The following is a 27,702-nucleotide window of genomic DNA, read 5'->3' as shown; positions in this document are numbered from 1 at the left end:
AGTGAAATACGACAAACAGGCTGCATTTACATTGGTCTTTTGACGAATCAGATCAGCTCTGAAAAAGATTGAAGGTGAAAAGATCTGATGTGATTTGGTCGAAAGGCAAATTAGTTGAGAAAATATCCGAATTGAGCTGCCTGTGTAAATGCAGCCATATAAGTAAGCACCCACCAATGACCCACTTCCAAGCTCCAATAAATATCACCTAGCTGGAAGCAACAATTAGGGAGAGTTAGCTGGCTCTTACTGACGATAAACACACATAGAGGAACAGGTGCATCGTTTGGTTATATGGGCTAGGGTGCATTTGACTGGTTAGAAATGACAGGATTATTCCCTCATCATCAAACAATTGCCAACACGATATTGTAATTTAAAATAAGTATTGTTATGAGAACAACAAGGATGCTTAGAACAGAGTGACATCATTGGATTTCTTACACAAGAGATGTTGTTTTTCTTCTAGCTCGTATATAATCTGTTGTTTAATATCTTTCAGTGTGTAACAGGCCAGTCATAACGAATTCACTGGCTCCAGACTAATTGCTAAAATCAGTGCGGGCGACCCAAGGGACACCAGTGCAAACACATTCTCAAAAGCATGCCATATGTAAACAGTGCATCCTGATAAGGATGTTAATAACAAACCATTTAGTAAATATTTTTTCTTAACTCTATTTCTTGAACTGCATTGTTGGTTAAGGGCTTGTAAGTAAGCATTTCACAGTAAGCTCTGTGACAATTTTTTGGTTGATTTGATTTATATTCAAGCATAATCGCTCGTTTTGTAAAAGTGCGAAGGATGTTTCTATAGCCAATAATTGGTTGTTAAATCAATGAGTACACTGTACAATTATGTCAATAGATTTAGTTTGGGAAACAGCGCAATAACGATCCAAGCAATAACACTAGGTCATTACAAAATGGACGCCCCAACAAGAACCACATCTTCCTTTCTTAAAGCATCACCACCATTTGCCCTCACTTGAGGTGAAGCAGTGGAATCACACAAACCAGTTAGGCCGGCCCTTTTCCTCCTCTTTGCAAAGTGACAAGTACAACTGTACAATCAGGGGAAGGGTGATTTAAAAGAATACATCTCTCGAAATGTTATTGTTATATGAGGTGTCACACATTTGGTATGGAGGGTGAGAGGAAGTAAATACTGTTTAGTTCGGAACCCTAGGGAGATGACTAAGCCTTTCACTATGTGTGGCAGTTATGTAGACTGATGATTGAAGCGTTATCATCCAGGGAATTGGTTGATGAACGAGCTGGAAATGACTTTGTTCCCCTCTTAGTCAACTTGACTTTTGATTCATAATTAATGATAGAGGGCATGCATACAGTATCTGGCTAAATAAAATAACAACAAAAACATCTATTCTGACCTACATGATACCTGTTTTGCAGGGAAATTCATTATGTCAAAGATATGAAAAGAAACAAATCATTTCAGAATTAAATGACAGGGTGTATTTAAAAAAAAAAAATCTTCATATTTTAGCTATTTTTCCCACATTGCAGGTTTCCTGCTGTACATGTCTGATTGAATCTGTCCCTATGAGTCTCACAGACCTTGTATAGCAAGCAATGCTTCTATATTAGGAGCTTCAAGTGAACGTACCTTGTGTGTTTCTCACGACCTCCATGCAGCGTCTGTAATTGGGAAATGTGTTGCATCCCAAACATGCACATGATCTCATTTGCAGCTGAGACACAAGGCCATTGTTTTTGTTCAGTTTCAATCTACTGAGGGTCAGGGTGAGTTGTGCATCATCACACAGCCCTACCAGGGGAAGGAGATTAACTCACATGAGTATGGCTTCTCAGAGGACATTTTCCTTTTCCATCTTTCAAAATCTATCTGTGTCTCTCAGTCGCTTTCCTTTTCAGTAACGGGCTTGTTTTTGCGCAATTGTATTTCTTTCCACTTGTTTCCATGATACTGTGCCTTGCATTGCAAATTACCACTATAAAGAGCCCCCCCCCCCAAAAGTTCTGTACTATGTAATATTACTTATAGTTTGGAGTTTGAGATTGAGTACTGTTTTTAATTAGGGCGCTTTTTCAGTGACCATGACTAATGTGTTCTCCCTGGCTCCATCACGATTCTATTTGACCCAGGGTTCATTACTATATTTATCCAGCAATGAAACCCAGTGCAGCACTTTGCTGACAGAGAGACCCAACAATTCCATACTTAAAACTGAAATGCCCCCAAGCTCTCTCTACGTATTAAATTAGAAGAGTGAACCTTATTCAGGAATTTAGCAATGCCGTTGGGTCATTCTTCAACTACTGTGGCATTTGAGCATTGCATTTTGATGCATTTTGTAAAAAATAACTACATTTTTCTAGTTTTTTTAATTTAAATGTATTTGGGTACCTCTTTGTTTTCTGAATCAACTAAAACGGTAGCTTAATGACTTATTTTGATTTTTTTTACCATTATGATAACATTCATTATGGTACCATCAGTAACACCAAATGATGGTAACACCAATAAGACATTTTAAATAGATCTTCTGAAATGGAATGCACTAATGCTAAAATCTAAGGTCATCAATCAAGTGATATGATTAATCATTTTGTTCACAATGTTAGTTCCCTTCATTTAAATTGACTAACACCAAGTGACACTTTGGATTTAGATTCATCAAGTTATCAATGGAATCATCAAATGTATGGCATACTAAAAGGGTGTGATTATGCTAATAAGTGTCTTTAATATAGACCCCTCCCCCTGGAGAGAATGCTCAAGGTCCTTGTACATCTTTGTAATCAGTCATTTTCAAGGTGGTAACACCAAGGACACACAACTGAGGGATACATATTATACTATAAAAAAAGGTATTTTAATAGCCTTCTTTGTTTTCTATTGATCTATACAATATATTAAATACTTTTGTTCACTGTGTAGCCTACAAAATAATAGATAGATATCTCTAAATCCCCAAAACATGTCACTACACCTCCACACATCACAGAAGTCAAGGGACACCATTTACCACCTTAATTGAAGAATGACCCTGTTCCAATGAGATTTTACCCAGGAGCTCAAGCGAAGCTCCCAGCTTAGAACAGCTAAATCTCCCAAATCATCCATGACAAGTGAACCCCCAAATCTTTAGGCAGAATTGGAACCAGGAGCACTAGGGTTTAAATGTCTGCCATGGAGGTCTAACTTCAGAGAGACATCAACATCATACAGGCGATAAAATACACTCAGAAGAAGTGTGTTGTGTGCTGAAATACTTTTTCTGAAAGGCTTAGTTCTGGTCATGCATCCTTGATTGACTGAGAGACATTCTAATTTAAGTCATGCTAAAATTAAAATAACAGCACAACTACCTCATCACTTTCACTAGCAAAATGTATCAATACTACTCGGCTAGGACTCAGTTAGCGCTTCATACCTATGACCACAGCAAAGCCATGTTAAAACCAACCAGGCTGCATTCAAAATGGCACCATATGCCTTTTGACGTAGGACACAACATTGGGAGTAGGGTGCCATTTAGGATGCCCATGAATCACACACTTGGTTACATTTTATATAATACATTGTCACACTGATTCTGGTGCTCGCTGTTGGATGTGCATATTCCAAAGTAAAAAAAAAATTATCAGCCTTCCACTCGATACTCACAACCCTTTCACAAGAAAAGGTTGGTAATTTGGCAGAACGACACTAATTTAATTAGCGATAGTTATCAGAATTGTCATCTCCAAAGTACTCTAGAAATCCTATTTGAAATAACTTGATGTAGCTGTGCTGTGACTACTGTCTCTGTTCTATGGGAGAGGATCTAAGCTCATATTTCAGACACATATCTACTATATGCGTTTGTTATATACGAACGGAAATTAAAGTAGCCAGAGGTTGTGTATTATAGGACTAATCTCTCGTGGACAGATCTACGTAAACATACAGTTGAAGTCGGAAGTTTACATACACTTAGGTTGGAGTCAATTAAACTCGATTTTCAACCACTCCCCAAATGTTTTGTTAACAAACTATAGTTTTGGCAAGTTGGTTAGGACATCTACTTTGTGCATGACACAAGTAATTTTTCCAACAATTGTTTACAGACAGATAATTTCACTTATAATTAATTCACTGTATCACAATTCCAGTGGGTCAGAAGTTTACATACACTAAGTTGACTGTGCCTTTAAACAGCTTGGAAAATTCCAGAAAATTATGTCATTTACATTTACATTTAAGACATTTAGCAGACGCTCTTATCCAGAGCGACTTACAAATTGGTGCATTCACCTTATGATATCCAGTGGAACAACCACTTTACAATAGTGCATCTAAATCTTTTAAGGGGGGGGGGGGGGTTAGAAGGATTACTTTATCCTATCCTAGGTATTCCTTAGAAGCTTCTGATAGGCTAATTAACATCATTTGAGTCAATTGGAGGTGTACCTGTGGATGTATTTCAAGGCCAACCTTCAAACCCAGTGCCTCTTTGCTTGACATCATGGGAAAATCAAAATAAATCAGCCAAGACCTCAGAAAAATAATTGTAGACCTCCACAAGTCTGGTTTATCATTGGGAGCAATTTCCAAACGCCTGAAGGTACCACGTTCATCTGTACAAACAATAGTACGCAAGTATAAACACCATGGGACCACGCAGCCGTCATACCTCTCAGGAAGGAGACGCGTTCTGTCTCCTAAAGATTAATGTACTTTGGTGCGAAAAGTGCAAATCAATCCAAGAACAACAGCAAAGGACCTTGTGAAGATGCTGGAGGAAACAGGTACAAAAGTATCTATATCCACAGTAAAACGAGTCCTATATCGACATAACCTGAAAGGCCGCTCAGCAAGGAAAAAGACACCGCTCCAAAACCGCCATAAAAAATCCAGACTACGGTTTGCAACTGCACATGGGGACAAAGATCGTACTTTTTGGAGAAATGTCCTCTGGTCTGATGAAACAATAATAGAACTGTTTGGCCATAATGACCATCGTTATGTTTGGAGGAAAAAGGGGGAGGCTTGCAAGCCGAAGAACACCATCCCAACCATGAAGCACGGGGGTGGCAGCATCATGTTGCTGCAGGAGGGACTGGTGCACTTCACAAAATAGATGGCATCATGAGAATGGAAAATTATGTGGATATACTGAAGCAACATCTCAAGACATCAGTCAGGAAGTTAAAGCTTGGTCGCAAATGGGTCTTCCAAATGGACAATGACCCTAAGCATACTTACAAAGTTGTGGCAAAATGGCTTAAGGACAACAAAGTCAAGGTATTGGAGTGGCCATCACAAAGCCCTGACCTCAATCCTACAGAAAATTTGTGGGCAGAACTGAAAAAGCGTGTGCGAGCAAGAAGGCCTACAAACCTGACTCAGTTACACCAGCTCTGTCAGGAGGAATGGGCCAAAATTCACCCAACTTATTGTGGGAAGCTTGTGGAAGGCTAACCGATACGTTAGACCCAAGTTAAACAATTTAAAGGCAATGCCACCAAGTACTAATTGAGTGTATGTAAACCTCTGACCCACTGGGAATGTGATGAAAGAAATAAAAGCTGTAATAAATCATTCTCTCTACTGTTATTCTGACACTTCACATTCTTAAACCTGTCTGGGCTAGGGGGCAGTATTTTCATGGCCGGATGAAAAACGTATCCAATTTAAACAGGTTACTACTCTGGCCCAGAAACTAGAATATGCATATTGTTAGTAGATTTGGATAGAAAACACTGACGTTTCTAAAACTGTTTGAATGGTGTCTGTGAGTATAACAGAACTCATATGGCAGGCAAAAACCTGAGAAAAATCCAAGCAGGAAGTGAAAAGTCTGAGAATTGTAGTTCTTCTTTTGATTCTCTATCGAAGCTACAGTGTCTGTGGGGTGACATTGCACTTCCTAAGGCTTCCATTGGCTCTCTAAAGCCTTCAGAAAGTGGTTTGAGCATTTTCCTGTCACTGGGCAGATAATAGGAGCTCAGTTACTGAGTGGTCTGCCTGGCAACAAAGGGATTGGATATGCGTGGTCACGCGAGCACGCCGTTCCTTCTTTTTCTTCTTGAATGAATATGCTATTGTCCGGTTGGAATATTATCGCAATTTTACGTTAAAAATACCATAAAGATTGATTTTAAACAGCGTTTGACATGCTTCTAAGTACGGTAATGGAACATTTTGACTTTTCGTCTCTCGTTCCGCGCTCACGCGTTACGCCTTTGGATAAGTGATCTGTACGCACGAACAAAACGGAGGTATTTGTACATAAATATGGATTATTTGGAACAAAAACAACTTTTCTTGTGGAAATAGCAGTCCTGGGAGTGCATTCTGACGAAGATCAGCAAAGGTAAGAGAATATTTCTAATACTAATTCTGAGTTTAGGTTGCCCCGAACTTGGCGGGTGTCTGAATAGCTCACCGTGATGGCTGAGCTATGTACTCAGAATATTGAAAAATGTGCTTTCTTCGTAAAGCTATTTTAAAATCTGACACAGCGGTTGCATCCAGGGGTAGTCTATCTATAATTCTTAAAATAATTGTTATATATTTTGTCAACGTTTATGATGAGTATTTTTGTAAATTGATGTGCACATTCACCGGACGTTTTGGTGGGAATACATTTTCTGAACACCATGCGCCAATGTAAAATGCTGTTTTTGGATATAAATATGAACTTTATCGAACAAAACATACATGTATTGCGTAACATAATGTCCTAGGAGTGTCATCTGATGAAGATCGTCAAAGGTTAGTGCTTCATTTAGCTGTGTTTTGGGTTTTATTGACACATGTCCTTGCTTGGAAAATGGCTGTGTGATTATTTTTGTCTATGTACTCTCCTAACATAATCTAATGTTTTGCTTTCGCTGTAAAGCCTTTTTGAAATCGGACAATGTGGTTAGATTAACGAGAAGTTTATCTTTAAAATGGTGTAAAATAGTCGTATGTTTGAGAAAGTTGAATTATGACATTTTGTTGTTTTTGAATTTTCCGCCCTGATATTTCACTGGCTGTGTCCCGCAGGTGGGCCACGTAGCCCATAGAAGTTAAAATAAAGTGGTGATCCTAACTGACCTAAGACAGGGAATTTTTACTAAGATTAAATGTCAGGAATTGTGAAAAACTGAGTTTAAATGTATTTGGCTAAGGTGTATGTAAACTTCCGACTTCAACTGTAACTGGTGCCGTTGAATCTGTGGGGAAGGAATGGGATGTGTGGGACAACGAGCAAAAGTATTTCCGGTGTTTGGTCATGATTTCGAGGTGTTAGCATCTTTAGAATTTCAGAAGGGGAAGGGACATTTGGCCCGTAACTTGCAAAGAGAGAGGGCGGAGCTCCTCGTTCCGGTTTCGCTCCTCATTCTAGCATCTCTTCATCTTTTCTCTTAACACAAACTTAATTGAGCAGCTGACCAATTACATGAGACTTTAGGTTGAATTTTGACTTGGATGGATATATATCATCACGGTAGTGGTCTAAATGTCAATATGGAATTACTTCCAAATTAGAGGTACAGAGGTGTAGCCTAGTGTGTATTCAGTATAGTGAACCTGTGAACTTTTTCACTCAAGGCCCCCTTCCAGCATTGGGGGAACACGCCCCACGTCTAATTCTATGGGTACAAGCACTGTTCAAGACACAAACTGACGGGGCAGAGAACATTTTTGCAAGTTTAAAGCTTATTTCCTGCAATTCTACACACTTTGTCATCAGGTGCAGAGAAAATGTTGCAGTTTTAACCACATTTTCTTGCAATTCTATACATTTTGCAATGTCTAATGTGTATTCATGTGATATTTGAGAGACTCAAATATTACTACAAATTCTATGGGCTAAAGAACCTAAACATGTTAGCTGACATGGCCTAGTTGATTTTGATGTTTCTGACAAGTTATAAACAGCTTTAAAAAAATAGAAAAATAAAGGACACGCCATTGTTAAATATTCCAGCAGTACCTGCTGCTTATTAAGGTCTCAAAATAGCCTAGAGCATATCAATGGTAAACGAATAAGCACACAACAAAGAAGGTTGTGTAAGGAAATATATTGTAGAACGTGAGGAAGAGTTGTAATATGAATGTTTTGCTAATGTTGTCAACTTTGCGAATGTGAACTAATCATACAAACAGGGAGATGTAGCCTATACAACAGTGGATTTTATTACTTCATAACTACCAATACAGTGCCTTCAGAAAGTATTTTCTTACGTTACGGCCTAAAATGTATTAAATAAAAAAAACATCTTCATCAATCTACACACAATACCCCATAATGACAAAGTGAAAAAGTTTTTTTGAAACATTTGTAAATATATTAAATTAAAAAATGAAAATATCTTATTTACATAAGTATTTAGACCCTTTGTTATGAGACTTCAAATTGAGCTTGGGTGCATCCTGTTTCCATTGATCATCCTTGATGTTTCTACAACTTCATCGTAGTCCACCTGTGGTAAATTACATTTATTGGAAATGATTTGGAAAGGCACACACTTGTCTATATAAGGTCCCACAGTTGACAAATACAAAAACCAAGCCATGAGGTCGAAGGAATTGTCCATAGAGCGCTGAGACAGAATTGTGTCGAGGCACAGATCTGCGGAATTGTACCAAAATATTTCAGCAGCATTAAAACCTCCCTGGGCCTCCCTAGTCAACAGCCAGTGGAATCGCGTGGTGCAAAATACAAATACCTCAAAAATGCTATAACTTCAATTTCTCAAACATATGACTATTTTACACCATTTTAAAGACAAGACTCTCGTTAATCTAACCACATTGTCCGTTTCAAAAAGGCTTTACAGCGAAAGCAAAACATTAGATTATGTCAGGAGAGTACCCTGCCAAAAATAATCACACAGCCATTTTCAAAGCAAGCATATATGTCACAAAAAACAAAACCACAGCTAAATGCAGCACTAACCTTTGATGATCTTCATCAGATGACACTCCTAGGACATTATGTTGTACAATACATGCATGTTTTGTTCAATCAAGTTCATATTTATATCAAAAACCAGCTTTTTACATTAGCATGTGATGTTCATAACTAGCATACCCACCGAAAACTTCCGGTGAATTTACTAAATTACTCACGATAAACGTTGACAAAATACATAACAATTATTTTAAGAATTATAGATACAGAACTCCTTTATGCAATCGCTGTCCGATTTTAAAATAGCTTTTCGGCGAAAGCACATTTTGCAATATTCTGAGTACATAGCTCGGCCATCACGGCTAGCTAATTTGACACCCACCAAGTTTGGGACAACTTAAACTCAGAATTACTATTAGAAAAATTGGATTACCTTTGCTGTTCTTCGTCAGAATGCACTCCCAGGACTTCTACTTCAACAACAAATGTTGTTTTGGTTCCAAATAATCCATAGTTATATCCAAATACCTCCGTTTTGTTTGTGCGTTCAGGTCACTATGCGAAGGGTAACGCGCGAGCGCATTTCGTGACAAAAAATGTCTAAATATTCCATTACCGTACTTAGAAGCATGTGAAACGCTGTTTAAAATACATTTTTATGCTACTTTTCTCGTAAAATAGCGATAATATTCCAACCGGGCAACGTTGTATTCATTCAAAGGCTGAAAGAAAAAAATGGAGAAGTCTCGTGAACGCGCATCTCAGTCTCACTGTCCCCAGGCTGACCACTTACAAACTCTGCTGCTGAACTTTGCCCAGAGACAGCAGACACCCCATTCCACTTTCTGGCAGCTTTAGAGAGCCAATGGAAGCCTTAGAAAATGTCACGTTACAGCACAGATACTGTAATGTCGATAGAGATGCAACAGAAGGACAACAAATTGTCAGACAGGGCACTTCCTGCATCGAATCTTCTCAGGTTTTGGCCTGCCATATGAGTTCTGTTATACTCACAGACACCATTCAAACAGTTTTAGAAACTTTAGAGTGTTTTCTATCCACTAATTATCTACTAATTATATGCATATTTTAGTTTCTGGGCAGGAGTAGTAACCAGATTAAATCGGGTACGTTTTTTATCCGGCCGTGAAAATACTGCCCCCTATACCACAACAGGTTAAATATGTTTTGGTACTTTTCCCCAGGGTCTATGCCTCGACACAATCCTGTCTCAGAGCTCTACTGACAATTCCTTCGACCTCATGGCTTGGTTTTTGCTTTGACATGTACGGTCAACTGTGGGACCGTATATAGACAGGTTTGTGCCTTTTCAAATCATGTCCAATTAATTTAATTTACCACAGGTGGACTCCAATCAAGTTGTAGAAACATCTCAAGGAGGATCAGTGGGAACAGGATGCACCTGAGCTCAATTTTGAGTCTCATAGCAAAGGGCCTAAATACTTAGCTAAAAATGTAAATGAGATGTTTTAGATTTTTCTGTTTTTGCCAGAGGTGTGTTGGTGCAAACCAGTCATCAAGGCAAAGGGTGGCTACTTTGAAGAATCTAAAATCGAAAATATATTTTCATTTGTTTTACACTTTTTTGGTTACTACATAATTCCATGTGTTATTTCATAGATTTGACGTGTTCACTATTATTCTACAATGTAAAATGTACAATGTAAAAATAAAGAAAAACCCTTAAATGAGTAGGCATGTCCAAACTTTTGACTGGTACTGTATATATCTTTCACTGTGAGAATCTGCTGCTGACTATCAGGCAACGAGCAGGCTGTGAGTGAGTGAAGTGGAGAGGGGGAGGGCTGGAGGAGTGTGTGTGTTGAGAGCACTGGTTGAGAGTGCTGCAGCAGAGGCAGCTGAGTCACGGAGACAGAGCATGCATACATTGTGACAACTTTTTAACCAGTTGTAGGTAGGCTATTTAAATTGGTCATTTTGGAGACACCCCTTTTCCATAAAACATATTAACACGGTTTCATCAGACAGATAATCTTGTTTCTCATGGTCTGATAGTCTTTAGGTGCCTTTTGGAAAACTCCAAGCGGGCTGTCATGTGCCTTTTACTAAGTAGTGGCTTCCGTCTGACCACTCTACCATAAAGGCCTGATTGGTGGAGTGCTGCAGAGATGGTTGTCGCTCTGGAAGGTTCTCCCATCTCCACAGAGGAACTCTGGAAGCACAAGCATTTCACTACTCCTGCAATAACATCTGCTAATCATGAGTATGTGACCAATACAATTTGATTTGATTTCATTTGGAGCTAGGTCAGAGTTACCATTGGCCACCTCCCTGACCAAGGCCTTTCTCCTCCGATTGCTCAGCTTGGCTGGGCAGCCAGCTCTAGCAAGAGTCTTGGTGGTTCCAAACTTCTTACATTTAAGAATCCTGGAGGCCAATGTGTTCTTGGGGACCTTCAATGCTGCAGAAATTTTTTGGTACCCTTCCCCAGATCTGTGCCTCGACACAGTCCTGTCTCGGAGCTCTTCGGGCAATTCCTTCAACCTCATGACTTGGTTTTTGGTCTGACATGCACTGTCAACTATAGGACCTTATATACAGGTGTGTGCCTTTCCAAATCATGTCCAATCAATTTAATTTATCACAGGTGGACTCCAATTAAGTTGTAGAAACATCTCAAGGACGATAAATGTTGAAGCATACTTTGGGGATGTTTTTCAGCGGCAGGGACTGAGAGACTAGTCAGGATCGAGGGAAAGATGACCAAAGTAAAGTACAGAGAGATCCTTAATGAAAACCTGCTCCAGAGCGCTCAGGACCTCAGACTGGGGCGAATGTTCACCTTCCAACAGGACAACAACCCTAAGCACACAGCCAAGACAATGCAGGAGTGGCTTCAGGACAAGTCTCTGAATGTCCTTGAGTGGCCCAGCCAGAGCCCGGACTTGAACCTGATCGAACATCTCTGGAGAGACCTCAAAAAGTACTAAAGGGTCTGAACACTTGTGTAAATTTGATATTTCAGTAAAAAAATATATACAGTGAGGGGAAAAATGTATTTAATCCCCTGCTGATTTTGCACGTTTGCCCAATGACAAAGAAATGATCAGTCTATAATTTTAACAAACAAAAAAAACAGAAAAACGCATGTCAAAAATGTTATAAATTGATTTGCATTTTAATGAGGGAAATAAGTATTTCACCACCTCTCAATTAGAAAGATTTCTGGATCCCAGGTGTCTTTGATACAGGTAACGAGCTGAGATTAGGAGCACACTCTTAAAGGGAGTGCTCCTAATCTCAGCTTGTTGCCTGTATAACTGACACCTATCCACAGAAGCAATCGATCAATCAGATTCCAAACTCTCCACCATGGCCAAGACCAAAGAGCTCTCCAAGGATGTCAGGGACAAGATTGTAGACCTACACAAGTCTGGAATGGGCTACAAAACCATCGCCAAGCAGCTTGGTGAGAAGGTGACAACAGTTGGTGCGATTATTCGCAAATGGAAGAAACACAAAAGAACTGTCAATCTCCCTCGGCCTGGGGCTCCATGCAAGATCTCACCTTGTGGAGTTGCAATGATCATGAGAACGGTGAGGAATCATCCCAGAACTACACGGGAGGATCTTGTCAATGATCTCAAGGCAGCTGGGACCATAGTCACCAAGAAAACAATTGGTAACACACTACGCCGTGAAGGACTGAAATCCTGCAGCGCCCGCAAGGTCCCCCTGCTCAAGAAAGCACATATACATGCCCGTCTGAAGTTTGCCAATGAACATCTGAATGATTCAGAGGACAACTGGTGAAAGTGTTGTGGTCAGATGAGACCAAAATGGAGCTCTTTGGTATCAACTCAACTCGCCGTGTTTGGAGGAGGAATGCTGCCTATGATCCCAAGAACACCATCCCCACTGTCAAACATGGAGGTGGAAACATTATGATTTGCGGGTGTTTTTCTGCTAAGGGGACAGGACAACTTCACCGCATCAAAGGGACGATGGACGGGGCCATGTACCGTCAAATCTTGGGTGAGAACCTCCTTCCCTCAGCCAGGGCATTGAAAATGGGTCGTGGATGGGTATTCCAGCATGACAATGACCCCAAACACACGGCCAAGGCAAGAAAGGAGTGGCTCAAGAAGAAGCACATTAAGGTCCTGGAGTGGCCTAGCCAGTCTCCAGACCTTAATCCCATGGAAAATCTGTGGAGGGAGCTGAAGGTTCGAGTTGCCAAACGTCAGCCTCGAAACCTTAATGACTTGGAGAAGATCTGCAAAGAGGAGTGGGACAAAATCCCTCCTGAGATGTGTGCAAACCTGGTGGCCAACTACAAGAAACGTCTGACCTCTGTGATTGCCAACAAGGGTTTTGCCACCAAGTACTAAGTCATGTTTTGCAGAGGGGGTCAAATACTTATTTCCCTCATTAAAATGCAAATCAATTTATAACATTTTTAACATGCGTTTTTCTGTTTTTTTTGTTGTTATTCTGTCTCTCGCTGTTCAAATAAACCAATCATTAAAATTATAGACTGATCATTTCTTTGTCAGTGGGCAAACGTACAAAATCAGCAGGGGATCAAATACTTTTTTCCCTCACTGTACATTTGCAAAAATTTGTGGAAAAAGTCAAGGGGTCTGAATACTTTCTGAATGCATTGTATATATAAGAGAAACTTTATGGCGGCTGCGGTACAATTTGGAAGTAGCCCAAAAATTCACCACCAACAACCAATACATTTTTACCCACGACATCGTTTTCAAAGTATCCCAATTTGGCGGGAAAACCGCGAACGTGGCAACACTTGTGGCGAAGAGCAGGTTTATGCTGAAATACAAATTCCAGAATAATAGGTTAAAATGTGAATTAATTAGTGTCCTATATATTGCTATTGCCTGTTGAGTGCTACAGCTGTACTAAAATGCCCTGTACACACTTAACCTGCTTCCAGCCCAATAATGGCAATCCATACAAGATAACTAGCTATATTTAGCAAACATTTGGCTTCATAATTACCAGCTGGCTAGATATAAATTATTAATCTAGCTAGCCAGCTAGTTGAACATGCAAAAAACTACCTCAATCTATATTTAGCTGTCATTTCATCGTGGCTAGCTAGCTAGCCAACTTAGCATGTGTCCCTATAACGTAACATGGGGTTTGATTAGCTTGCAAATCAGTTAGCATTTGTAACACAGTGGCTATTTTAGGTAGCTAGTTAGTTAAACATGACAACTGGCAACATGAAAAAGCTTGTTATGACAATGGCAAAACGTTATCTAGCGAAAAATCAAGCAGGCAATAGTGATTCTCACTGAGAAATAGCTGTCCACTGGTTGTCATGTCCACACAGCTGTCAGTACTGCATGAACTGTGATCACGGTTGATAGATGAGACATTAGCCAAACGGGTACTGTATAGATAAATTTTGGCATCATGGCTAGTATAGGTTTATGTACATGGTTTGTTAGTCAATAAATGCAATTTTTAAGTGAACCCAGACCAGTTTCAATAGAAATTGTCCTCCTTGAACTGCACTAGCACTGTTGCCAACAATTTTTCTGTGAGAATCTCTATTGCCACCTTGATTTGTCTCTAGATTACGTTTGTAGTTGCAGCGACAACCTCTCAGCACCAATCTGCTTTGCTGCTGCAGCGGTTCCCAATGTAGCGTTTTTGTCCCCTCTCCAACTGCAAAAATTAAAACATAATTCCTAATTTATGACATTACTGCGCTCTCGTATGACTGAAATAGGAAGAATAACTAACAAAATTATTAAAAACGTTGTGACAGTGATTTTATAGTTTGCAATTGTTTTGTTGTGATGTAATTGTTTTAATGTTTGGACTCCAGGAAGAGTAGCTGCGGGGATCCTAATGAATACAAAAAAATAGAAAATAAAACAAAACAGTGGTTATCTCGTGCAAAAATGATATACAAGAACGTCTGAGTCTCGACCCCACCCTGTGCAACTGGGTCCTGGACTTTCTGACGGGCCGCCCCCAGGTGGTGAGGTTAGGAAACAACATCTCCACCCCGCTGATCCTCAACACTGGGGCCCCACAAGGGTGCGTTCTCAGCCCTCTCCTGTACGCTCTGTTCACCCATGACTACGTGGCCATGCACGCCTCCAACTCAATCCTCAAGTTTGCAGACGACACCACAGTGGTAGGCTTGATTACCAACAACGACGAGACGGCCTACAGGGAGGAGGTGAGGACTGTCGGAGTGTGGTGTTAGGAAAATAACCTCTCACTCAACGTCAACAAAACAAAGGAGATGATCGTGGACCTCAGGAAACAGCAGAGGGAGCATCCCCCCATCCACATCGACGGGACAGTAGTGGAAATGGTGGAAAGTTTTAAGTTCCTCGGCATACACATAACAGACAAACTGAAATGGTCCACCCACACAGACAGCATGGTGAAGAAGGCGCAACAGAGCCTCTTCAACCTCAAGAAATTTAGCTTGTCACCGAAAACACTCACAAACTTTTACAGATGCACAATCGAGAGCATCCTGTCGGGCTGTATCACCGCCTGGTACGGCAACTGCTCCGCCCACAACCGCAAGGCTCTCCAAATGGTAGTGCGGTCTGCACAACGCATCACCGGGGGCAAACTACCTGCCCTTCAGGACACCTACAGCACCCAATGTCACAGGAAGGCCAAAAAGATCATCAAGGACAACAACCACCCGAGCCACTGCCTGTTCACCCCTCTATCATTCAGAAGGCGAGGTCAGTACATGTACATCAAAGCTGGGGCCGAGAGACTAAAAAACATCTTCTATCTCAAGGCCATCAGACTGTTAAACAGCAATCACTAACATAGAGAGACTGCTGCCTACATAGAGACTCAAATCTCTGGCCACATTAATAAATGGACTTAATAAAGGTATCACTAGTCACTTTAAATAACGGCACTTTAATAATGTCTACGTATCCTACATTACTCATCTCATATGTATATACTGTATCCTATACCTTCTACTGCATCTTGCCTCTACCTTTACTGACATAAAAACCTTTCATTCATTGCATTTCCGAAATGAAAAGAAACCAATAAAAAACCTTTACTCAATAAAATTGTATTTCTCAAATGATCTTTCTGAAAAATGTTTGTATATTGTTCCATACAATAATCTGTACTCATCTTTTTTGTTTCCTTTTTTTAATTAAACTTTGGCAACCCCACTGCAAGGTCACGACACCAACTTTGAATACCACTGATTTAGTTGCTTATTTCAGTTGTTGCTTGTCAAGCCCATATTGCACGGTTGACCCAAAACACCCAAAAAGCCCTCTGGGTCTGAAGGTGCCCTTTAGAACGAACCAAAGCAATATTGATTGTCGACACAAATACAATTGTGGGGTGTCAAGGAAGTTTTCAAGGAAACATCAGTTTAAGATGTGAATTAAAACTCCCCATCAAAGGGCAGAGTTCTGCTCAACTGCAGGGAATCTTTGTGCCATTTCTGTGAACTAAACTTCAACTTACAATACGATCACATTTTTTTGTGTGCATCAGAGTTGCATAAAACATTTCCCCTTCCAGGATTCATGTGCATAAAAAAATAGGCACTTTTACAACTGCTCAAGAACAATGACTGTCGAGGCAGTGAAATAAATATGGAACACCAATTAAGCTATCAAATCCCTAATGTTCAATTTCAGAGGGTGTACCAGCACTGACCTTTAATGACCCCCCAGGATAAAAGCGTGTTATGAGGTACTGAAATAGAGTGCAGAGGACAAGGTCTTCAATAATATTGAAGACTTATATCACACATGATCAATAATATAATATCTTTATGACACAATCAGAAGCTCCAGGTTCCCATTATGGTCGCTCCAGTATGAGAATCATTCCCTCAGTTTGGTCCTAAGGGAGTACTCACCACTCACCAGGATTGTGTGTGTGTGTGTGTGTGTGTATGTGTGTGTGTGTGGGGGGGGTGTAGTTGGTAGGGCAGTGCTGTCACTCTTAAAGGCATCGCCCTGTTCTTCATTACACGTGGCGTCCCTCAAGGCCATTGTAAGTGTAGGCATTAGGCCAGACCACAGCCCAGCAGGATAGCTAATGGGCACTTAGGATGATCAATAAGTAGCAATGAATGTGCTCCCTTGGAACGGAATAGGGACTTTGTTCATTTGCCTCGCACTGATATTCCTACCGAGTGTAGTGGTTTTCAAGAGGCAACCCACTGGGCACAGTTCAACAGTCTAGTTTTGATTTACATTTGGTTGCGTTGTCAACTAATGTGAATTCAATGTGAAATCAACCAAAAATATAACCATGACATTGGATTTAGGTTTAAAGATGGGTGACAAAAATACTTAATGCCCTTACATTGATGACTTTTTGCAAATCAAAAACAGTTTTCCATGTTGATTCAATGTCATCACATATGTCCCGTGGCTCAGTTGGTAGAGCATGGCGCTCGCAATGTCTGGGTGTGGATTCGATTCCCACGGAGGACCAGTATGAAACAGTATGCACTCACTACTGTAAGTCGCTCTGGATAAGAGCGTTGAAATGAGGATACAACGTTGATTCAACTTGTTTTGCACCAGTGGGAAGCCTTTTGTGGATGTGTTCATGCAGGTCAATGGATGAAGGTGAATAATGGGCTTGTGAAGTGGGATGTTCTGTGTGTAATGTGTATACCTTGTTATTCCTAATAGCCATGTCCCTGCATGGCTTCTGTTTTTCAACATCAATTTCATTAGACAAAATTATTTCTCTCTCATTTTTTTCTGGAGTTCACCCCAAACTTCATAAACTGGTACAAATGATCTCTGATACCATTAGTAACCCTTTACTAATGATCTCTGATACCCATAAATAACCCTTTACTAATGATCTCTGATACCCATAAATAACCCTTTACTAATGATCTCTGATACCCATAAGTAACCCTTTACTAATGATCTCTGATACACATAAATAACCCTTTACTAATGATCTCTGATACCATTAGTAACCCTTTACTAATGATCTCTGATACCCATAAATAACCCTTTACTAATGATCTCTGATACCCATAAGTAACCCTTTACTAATGATCTCTGATACACATAAATAACCCTTTACTAATGATCTCTGATACCATTAGTAACCCTTAACTAATGATCTCTGATACCCATAAATAACCCTTTACTAATGATCTCTGAAAGCCATAAATATCCCTTTACTAATGATCTCTGAAAGCCATAAATATCCCTTTACTAATGATCTCTGATACCATTTGTAACCCTTTACTAATGATCTCTGATACCATTTGTAACCCTTTACTAATGATCTCTGATACCCATTAAGGATCCTCCCCTTTTTTCAATTTTCACCTAAAATGACATACCCAAATCTAACTGCCAATAGCCCAGGCCCTGAAGTAAGGATATGCATATTCTTCGTACCATTTGAAAGGAAACACTTTGAAGTTTGTGGAAATGTGAAAGGAATGTAGGAGAATATAACACAATAGATCTGGTAAAAGATAATACAAAGAAGAAAACAACCATTCTTTTATATTTTTTTTGTACCATCTTTGAAATGCAAGGGAAAGGCCATAATGTATTATTCCAGCCCAGGTGCAATTTAGATTTTGGCCACTAGATGGCAACAGTGTATGTGCAAAGTTTTAGACTGATCCAATGAACCATTGCATTTCTGTTCAAAATGTTGTATCTAGACTGCCCAAATGTGCCTAATTTGTTTATTAATAACTTGTCATGTTCAAAATTGTGCACTATCCTCAAACAATAGCATGGTATTCTTTCACTGTAATAGCTACTGTAAATTGGACAGTGCAGTTAGATTAACAAGTATTTAAGATTTCTGCCAATATCAGATATGTCTATGTGGAAATGTTCTTGTTACTTACAACCTCATGCTAATCGCATTAGGCTACGTTAGCTCAACCGCCCCATGGATGGGACACCAATCCCGAAGAAGTTTTAATAACCTTTTACTAATGATCTCTGATTCTCATTAGTACCCTTTACAAATGATCTCTGATACCCATTAATAACCCTTTACTTATTAAGTTATAATTAACTGTTGCATAATATGAGCACATGACATACGATATATGTCTGACTATATCATATACAGTACTTATCAATTATGAAGAGATTTGGTTTTGAAATCCTCTGTTAAAAATGTCAAAATATTTGACATTTTTTGACCAAGGTCTCTTTTACAGATTGGACTTGTATTACTGTCACGGGTGTCGTAGGGTGTAGACCAAAACGCAGCGGGAAAATTTATACTCATCTTCTTTTTATTAGTGAAGAAGGAAAAACACAAACAACGTATACAAAAAACAAACAAACTAGACAGTCTCGTCAGGCACACAGCAAAACAAGAAACAATCTCCCACAAAATCCCAGGACGGGGGTACTGTCGTCGGAGGCAACAATAGACAGCTGCCTCCAACTGATGGCCCCAACACCAATTAGCTAAACATAGAAATACAAACGACTAGACTGAACATAGAAATAAACTAACATAGAACAATAACCAAAACCCTGGACTAATAAATCAAATACCCCTCTACATACACAACCACCCCGAACCATATAAACCAAATACCCCCTCTACATGAACACATACACAAACACACCCTGAACCACATAAAACAAATACCCCCTGCCACGTCCTGACCAAACTATAAGAACAAATAACCCCTTTACTGGTCAGGACGTGACAATTACAAAAATATCCACATTAATACCATATGAAAAGCAAAGCAGAGTTACAAAACACAGTCATATAAAACAAACAAAGTTTATTTCCAAAGCACTGTATACACCAATAATTTACATTTGTGTTTGTAAAATATTACTGTTCTCAGATTTTTTATTTATAGATTTGAGATGAATGAAAATGGTTTTTTTTTGTTGCAAAAAGCTATTTATCCATTGTTTAGCTGGAATGAAATGTTCGTATCAAGTTTCAAGTTTTAAGTTTTAAAGAACACTGAAATGCCTTTCTTGCCAGCTCTAACCCCAACAATGCACTAATCAATAACAATGTAATACCAAAAAAATAACAAGGTAGAACAAAAACCCACAAGATATAAAAATAATAAGAACACGATAAAGTAAGTAAGTATACTATATACAGGGTCAGTCAGTTCCAGTAACACATTTACAATGGGCCGGGGATATTGGATCAATAGAGATAGATATGTATAGGGGTAAGGTGACTAGGCATCAGGATATACATGTATGATGACCAGAGTAACAGCAGCGTATATGATGATTGTATGTGAGTGGGTGTGCGTATGTGTAGTCAGTATAAATGTACGTTTGTGTGAGAAAATGATGTAGTGAGTGTTGGTGTGTGTGTTGGGAGTGTCAGTGTGCATGAGTGTGCAGTGCCCTGTGAGTGTGTAGTGCCCTGTGAGTGTGTAGTGCCCTGTGAGTGTGCAGTGCCCTGTGAGTGTGTAGCGCCCTGTGAGTGTGTAGTACTCTGTGAGTGTGTAGTGCTCTGTGAGTGTGTAGTGTCCTGTGAGTGTGTAGTGCTCTGTGAGTGTGTAGTGCCCTGTGAATGTGTAGTTCCCTGTGAGTGTGTAGTGTCCTGTGTGTGTGTGTGTAGTGCCCTGTGAGTGTGTAGTGCCCTGTGAGTGTGTAGCGCCCTGTGAGTGTGCAGTGCCCTGTGAGTGTGTAGTGCCCTGTGAGTGTGTAGTGCCCTGTGAGTGTGTAGTGCCCTGTGAGTGTGTAGTACCCTGTGAGTGTGTAGTGCCCTGTGAGTGTGTAGTGCTCTGTGAGTGTGTAGTGCCCTGTGAGGGTGTAGTGTCCTGTGAGTGTGTAGTGCCCTGTGAGTGTGTAGTGCCCTGTGAGTGTGTAGTGCCCTGTGAGTGAGTGTGTAGTGCCCTGTGAGTGTGTAGTGCCCTGTGAGTGTGTAGTGCTCTGTGAGTGTGTAGTGCCCTGTGAGTGTGTAGTGCCCTGTGAGTGAGTGTGTAGTGCCCTGTGAGTGTGTAGTGCCCTGTGAGTGTGTAGTGCCCTGTGAGTGTGTAGTGCCCTGTGAGTGTGTAGTGCTCTGTGAGTGTGTAGTGCTCTGTGAGTGAGTGTGTAGTGCCCTGTGAGTGTGTAGTGCCCTGTGAGTGAGTGTGTAGTGCCCTGTGAGTGTGTAGTGCCCTGTGAGTGTGCAGTGCCCTGTGAGTGTGTAGTGCCCTGTGAGTGTGTAGCGCCCTGTGAGTGTGTAGCGCCCTGTGAGTGTGCAGTGCCCTGTGAGTGTGTAGTGCCCTGTGAGTGTGTAGTGCCCTGTGAGTGTGCATAGAGACAGTGCAAAAATAATAATAAAATACAAAGGTCAACTCAAATAGTCCGTGTAGCAATTATTTTGTTAGCTATTTAGTTTGCTATTTAGCAGTCTTATGGCTTGGGGATAGAAGCTGTTCAGGAGCCTGTTGATGTCAGACTTGATGCACCGGTACCACTTGCCGTGCGGAAACAGAGTAAATATTCTATGGCTTGGGTGGTTGGAGTCTTTAACGATTTTCCAGGCCTTCCTTTCACACTGCCTGGTATAAAGATCCTGGATGGCAGGGAGCTCAGCCCCAGTGATGTACTGGGTTGTCCGCATCCTATTTGAGTGTGGTATGTGGTTGTCTCACCTAGTTATCTTGAGATGAGTACACTTACTGTAAATTGCAATAGATAAGACCATCTGCTAAATTACTGAAAAGGGCAAATGTAAATGTTTTAAGTACATAGCTCATATTACTGTATTAAATATATATTTTTATATTTAAAAACATATATACTGCTCAAAAAAATAAAGGGAACACTAAAATAACACATCCTAGATCTGAATGAATTAAATAATCTTATTAAATACTTTTTTCTTTACATAGTTGAATGTGCTGACAACAAAATCACACAAAAATAATCAATGGAAATCCAATTTATCAACCCATGGAGGTCTGGATTTGGAGTCACACTCAAAATTAAAGTGGAACACCACACTACAGGCTGATCCAACTTTGATGTAATGTCCTTAAAACAAGTCAAAATGAGGCTCAGTAGTGTTTGGCCTCCACGTGCCTGTATGACCTCCCTACAACGCCTGGGCATGCTCCTGATGAGGTGGAGGATGGTCTCCTGAGGGATCTCCTCCCAGACCTGGACTAAAGCATCCGCCAACTCCTGGACAGTCTGTGGTGCAACGTGGCATTGGTGGATGGAGCGAGACATGATGTCCCAGATGTGCTCAATTGGATTCAGGTCTGGGGAACGGGCGGGCCAGTCCATAGCATCAATGCCTTCCTCTTGCAGGAACTGCTGACACACTCCAGCCACATGAGGTCTAGCATTGTCTTGCATTAGGAGGAACCCAGGGCCAACCGCACCAGCATATGGTCTCACAAGGGGTCTGAGGATCTCATCTCGGTACCTAATGGCAGTCAGACCACCCCACACCATGACTGACCCACCGCCAAACCGGTCATGCTGGAGGATGTTGCAGGCAGCAGAACGTTCTCCACGGAGTCTCCAGACTCTGTCACGTCTGTCACATGTGCTCAGTGTGAACCTGCTTTCATCTGTGAAGAGCACAGGGCGCCAGTGGCGAATTTGCCAATCTTGGTGTTCTCTGGCAAATGCCAAACGTCCTGCACGGTGTTGGGCTGTAAGCACAACCCCCACCTGTGGACATCGGGCCCTCATACCACCCTTATGGAGTCTGTTTCTGACCGTTTGAGCAGACACATGCACATTTGTGGCCTGCTGGAGGTCATTTTGCAGGGCTCTGGCAGTGCTTTTCCTGCTCCTCCTTGCACAAAGGCGGAGGTAGCGGTCCTGCTGCTGGGTTGTTGCCCTCCTACGGCCTCCTCCACGTCTCCTGATGTACTGGCCTGTCTCCTGGTAGCGCCTCCATGCTCTGGACACTACGCTGACAGACACAGCAAACCTTCTTGCCACAGCTCGCATTGATGTGCCATCCTGGATGAGCTGCACTACCTGACTTGTGGGTGTTGTAGACTCCGTCTCATGCTACCACTAGAGTGAAAGCACCGCCAGCATTCAAAAGTGACCAAAACATCAGCCAGGAAGCATAGGAACTGAGAAGAGGTCTGTGGTCACCACCTGCAGAACCACTCCTTTATTGGGGGTGTCTTGCTAATTGCCTATAATTTCCACCTGTTGTCTATTCCATTTGCACAACAGCATGTGAAATGTATTGTCAGTCAGTGTTGCTTCCTAAGTGGACAGTTTGATTTCACAGAAGTGTGATTGACTTGGAGTTACATTGTGTTGTTTAAGTGTTCCCTTTATTTTTGTTGAGCAGTGTATATTGATGTCACAAATGTATCATTTGTACAGTTCTTTATTAAAAATGTAGTTATTTGTTACATTTGACTGTTTAAAACCTAGCAGTACTACTCATTTGTCTGAGAGTGATAGCATTTTCCATAAAACATGATTATTTGTCTCTGAAATGAAACCATCAAGTTATGCCATGATTAAATAGTAAAAAAAACACCAATGTCTTTCATAAGTTCTTCAAACAATAAAAGCTCATTTACCAACATTTCCCTCACTGTATCCTGTATAGCATTTTAGAATGAAACTCTTCAAACATATTCTTAGTTAAAGAGGTCCTCAATCAGCCATCTGAAATGGCACCAATTCATCCAATTTGAGAGAGTTCAAAAAAACTAAACTCTGATTTACCTAACTCTGTAGAGACCAATGGAATTTCCAGAGTTAGCCGTCCCTGAGAACGTGTATGGTAACTTGTACTTCTAAAAGTGATTAATTGTCACGTCCTGACCAGTATAAGGGGTTATTGGTTATTGTAGTTTGGTCAGGACGTGGCAGGGGGTATTTATTTTATGTGGTTCGGGGTTTAATGGGATATGTATTTATGTAAGAGGGGTGTTTAATTTATGTGTTCCGGGGTTTTTGGGTAATGTTCTTGTTTTGTATTTCTATGGTTTTCTATGTTGTGTATTTCTTTGTTTGGCCTGGTATGGCTCTCAATCAGGAACAGCTGTACATCGTTGTTGCTGATTGAGAGTCATACTTAGGTAGCCCTGTTTCACCTGTCCCTTGGTGGGAAGTTGTTGTTGCATAGCTGTGTGTTTAGCATGCAATCCTGTTCGTGCGATCGTGTTCTTGTTTTGCTTGTTTGTTTGTTTGTTACGTGTTCAATAAAGTCACTATGAGCACTCAACCCGCTGCGCCTTGGTCCACTACGTACGACGAACGTTACAGAACTTCCCACCCCAAATGGACCAAGCAGCGGGGTAAGGAGCAACAGAAGAATTATGTGGACTATACGGAAATTTGGACATGGGAGGAGATCCTGGACGGGGCTGGACCATGGCACCAGGCTGGGGAATACCGTCGCCCACCGGAGGAGATAGAGGCAACCAAGGTGGAGCGGCGCCGGTATGAGGCTCTATACACACGGTTGGCATTTAAGCCTGAGAGGCAGCCCCAATAAAAAATGTTGGGGGGCACACGGACAGATTGGCGGAGCCGAGGATGGAACCAGAGCCAGTCGGGGTAAAATTGGAGGTGAGCGAAGCAGAGACTGTAAAGGAGTTGACGGGAAAATTGGAGGAGAAAACTATGAGAGAGCTGCTGTGTTGGCGTTTTAGGCACGACATTCACCCTACGGAGCGTGTCCTAAAATTGATGTCACCTGAGTCAGCTCTCCATACTTTTCCTGAGGTGCGTGCTAGCCGTCTAGTGAAGACAGTACCAGGCCAACGCACCAGGCCTCCAGTGCGTCAGCCCAGTCCAACTCATCCTGTTCCTGCTCCCCGCACTAGCCTTGGGGTGCGTGTATCCAGTCTGGCATCTCCACTACCAGCCCCACACATCAGGCTTTCAGTGCGCAGTCCCCGTCCAGAGCTTCCGATGACAGTACCCCCGTCCAGAGCTTCCGACGACAGTACCCCCGTCCAGAGCTTCCGACGACAGTACCCCCGTCCAGAGATGGCCTACAGTCCGGAACCGAGTGAGGCGTCCTACAGTCCGGAACCGAGTGAGGCGGCCTACAGTCCGGAACCGAGTGAGGCGGCCTACAGTCCGGAACCGAGTGAGGCGGCCTACAGTCCGGAACCGAGTGAGGCGGCCTACAGTCCGGAACCGAGTGAGGCGGCCTACAGTCCGGAACCGAGTGAGGCGGCCTACAGTCCGGAAGCGAGTGAGGCGGCCTACAGTCCGGAAGCGAGTGAGACGGCCTACAGTCCGGAACCGAGTGAGACGGCCTACAGTCCGGAACCGAGTGAGGTGGCCTACAGTCCGGAGCTCCCAGAATCGTCCGTCTGCCTGAGGTCTACAGCGAAGTGCTTCAGCCTGAGGTCTACAGCGACGTGCCTCAGCTAGAGGTCTACAGCGACGTGCCTCAGCTAGAGGTCTACAGCGACGTGCCTCAGCTAGAGGTCTACAGCGACGTGCCTCAGCTAGAGGTCTACAGCGACGTGCCTCAGCTAGAGGTATTCAGCGGGGGTGGACAGGTTAGGTGGTGGACTAAGGCCAGAGCCTGAGCCACCTCCACAGTAGGAGGATTGGGGAGGGGGGGTGTAGCACGGGAACCGTCGGTGACGGCAGCCACCCTCCCTTCCCTCCCTTTAGTTTGGGGGGGTTTATTTTGTGTTTATGTGTGAGGTGCATCCGGGGTCTGCACCTTTTGTGGGTGGTGGGTACTGTCACGTCCTGACCAGTATAAGGGGTTATTGGTTATTTTAGTTTGGTCAGGATGTGGCAGGGGGTATTTGTTTTGTGGTTCAGGGTTTAATGGGATATGTATTTATGTAAGAGGGGTGTTTAATTTATGTGTTCCGGGGTTTTTGGGTAATGTTCTTGTGTTGTATTTCTATGGTTTTCTATGTTGTGTATTTCTTTGTTTGGCCTGGTATGGCTCTCAATCAGGAACAGCTGTACATCGTTGTTGCTGATTGAGAGTCATACTTAGGTAGCCCTGTTTCACCTGTCCCTTGGTGGGAAGTTGTTGTTGCATAGCTGTGTGTTTAGCCTGCAATCCTGTTCGTTCGATCGTTTTGTTTGTTACGTGTTCAATAAAGTCACTATGAGCACTCAACCCGCTGCGCCTTGGTCCACTACGTACGACGACCGTTACATTAATGATGTTAGGTACAACGGGAGTTTTTGTAAAATAATCTTAGAAACAAAAAGAGAGCAGTGCATCGATCTGCGAGACTTCAAAGAGGGCCAACCTGCTTTCTGATATAGAATGCAGTGATGTGTACTGAACCTGTCGACCCGTAATAAAGCGCTGTGATAAACTGCATCCAATGGTTTCAGTGTATTGGCAGCTGCATTCATATAGATGATGTCGCTGTAGTCTAGGACCGGTAGAACATTGACTGAATATTCACACCAGTGATATTCCATTGATAGCCTTCACATAATATTACACTGTTTGTGTGAAATGTGAATACGTCTTCATTCAGACCTGTGTGGCCTTGCTCTCCGATTCCCCCTTCACCATTTGACCACATGGTTGTGCAGTTAAAGCCTGGAGGTATACGTTTGTGCCAGCACTGTAAATTGCCTTGCTAGTGCTCACCTCATTTTGTTTCCTGATTCTCAAAATGTTTTCACAAGAAACAGTCTATTTTCGCGGATTGCGAAATACAGCGAAATCCATTGTGTTTGTTATATGCATTTGAACATGACTGTAAAGTGGTGCGCTTGTGCTTGGTGTGTGCAATCAGAAATGTTTCATATTCATTAAAAATAGTTTATTATCATTGCTTCATCATAGTTTATACTGCTGGAAGATGCTGTGACTGGTTGATATGATGCGGCCTTGACTTTCTGTCCAGAATGCCTACCTTTACAATATGAGTCAGTCTGCATCCTAGTAATACCAATGGTTTTCAGAAAATACATGTTCTAGTTATATTTGTACTGTAGACCGTATGAATGCAGGGTACACTTATTTTACAATTCGAAGCACAAGCAGGCTCCTCTATGGATCATCTCAGTTTAACCTTCCCATTAATTAAAGTCACGTACATCCAATATGAACCAAAGATCACATCTTTAGATGACATTTAATCCCTGGTGGGGCTCTTGGCCTAGATGGAAATTAATTCAGGCTCAAAACTGAAATTCAGCCTTGGGATGGCGCCACCATACTAATTTGATACTGCATCAAATATCTATTTTGTTGAACTGCAGGAACAGTCATCTATTATGAGTTTCACCTATCTTGCATTTAGAGTACTGTGCCTCCCTGACTGACAATTAGATAACCTACTGGACTTCGCCAAACAAACTGACAACTTGACAGAAAATACAATCTGAATCTGTATTCTGAGGTAAAACCACTCTCATAGGAAACATAACTGGAGTACACTAAGTCCAGACATAACACCTTCGCGTATTAACCTTACTCATCTTCTGTTTAGCATTCTGATTGATAATAATCATCATCATACAACGGGTGGGTTTAATCCTGAATTCTGATTGGTTCAAACCGCATTCCAGCCACTGTCTATTCCACAAGTTACCACCGGCTAAATCTATGACATTAAAATGCCTATTTACTCTGTTCCATCTGACTGCGCAATCCACTGTCTCATCAGCCCTGCCAATGCATTTATAAAGTTGATCTCCACTTGATCTTTATAAAAAGCATCTAGACATTATCTCACATTTATCTTAGACTAACATTTCGTTTTCAACAGCAGAGATTTGTATAAACCTTTCTGTCTATCTCGCCTTATATTGAGCATTCTGATTGATATTAATCAATAAAAGTCTGAATTAACACATTTCCTCATAACATTGACCTATTATACAGCCCCAGATTCAAACCTTCTCTTTAATAGTGTCACATCTGT

General features: G+C 41.5%; 1 pseudogene; it reads left to right on the top strand.

Moving 5' to 3' along the window:
- The window catches only part of LOC115160068 (cAMP-specific 3',5'-cyclic phosphodiesterase 4D-like), a 359,418-nt pseudogene that overhangs the window by 43,849 nt on the left and 287,867 nt on the right, over window positions 1–27,702 (top strand).

This window comes from Salmo trutta, chromosome 23 (assembly GCF_901001165.1).
Source record: "Salmo trutta chromosome 23, fSalTru1.1, whole genome shotgun sequence".
In the NCBI taxonomy this organism is placed as follows: Eukaryota; Metazoa; Chordata; class Actinopteri; order Salmoniformes; family Salmonidae; genus Salmo; species Salmo trutta.
Note: the sequence above shows the minus strand (reverse complement) of the source record. Positions and strands in the feature narration are given on the sequence as shown.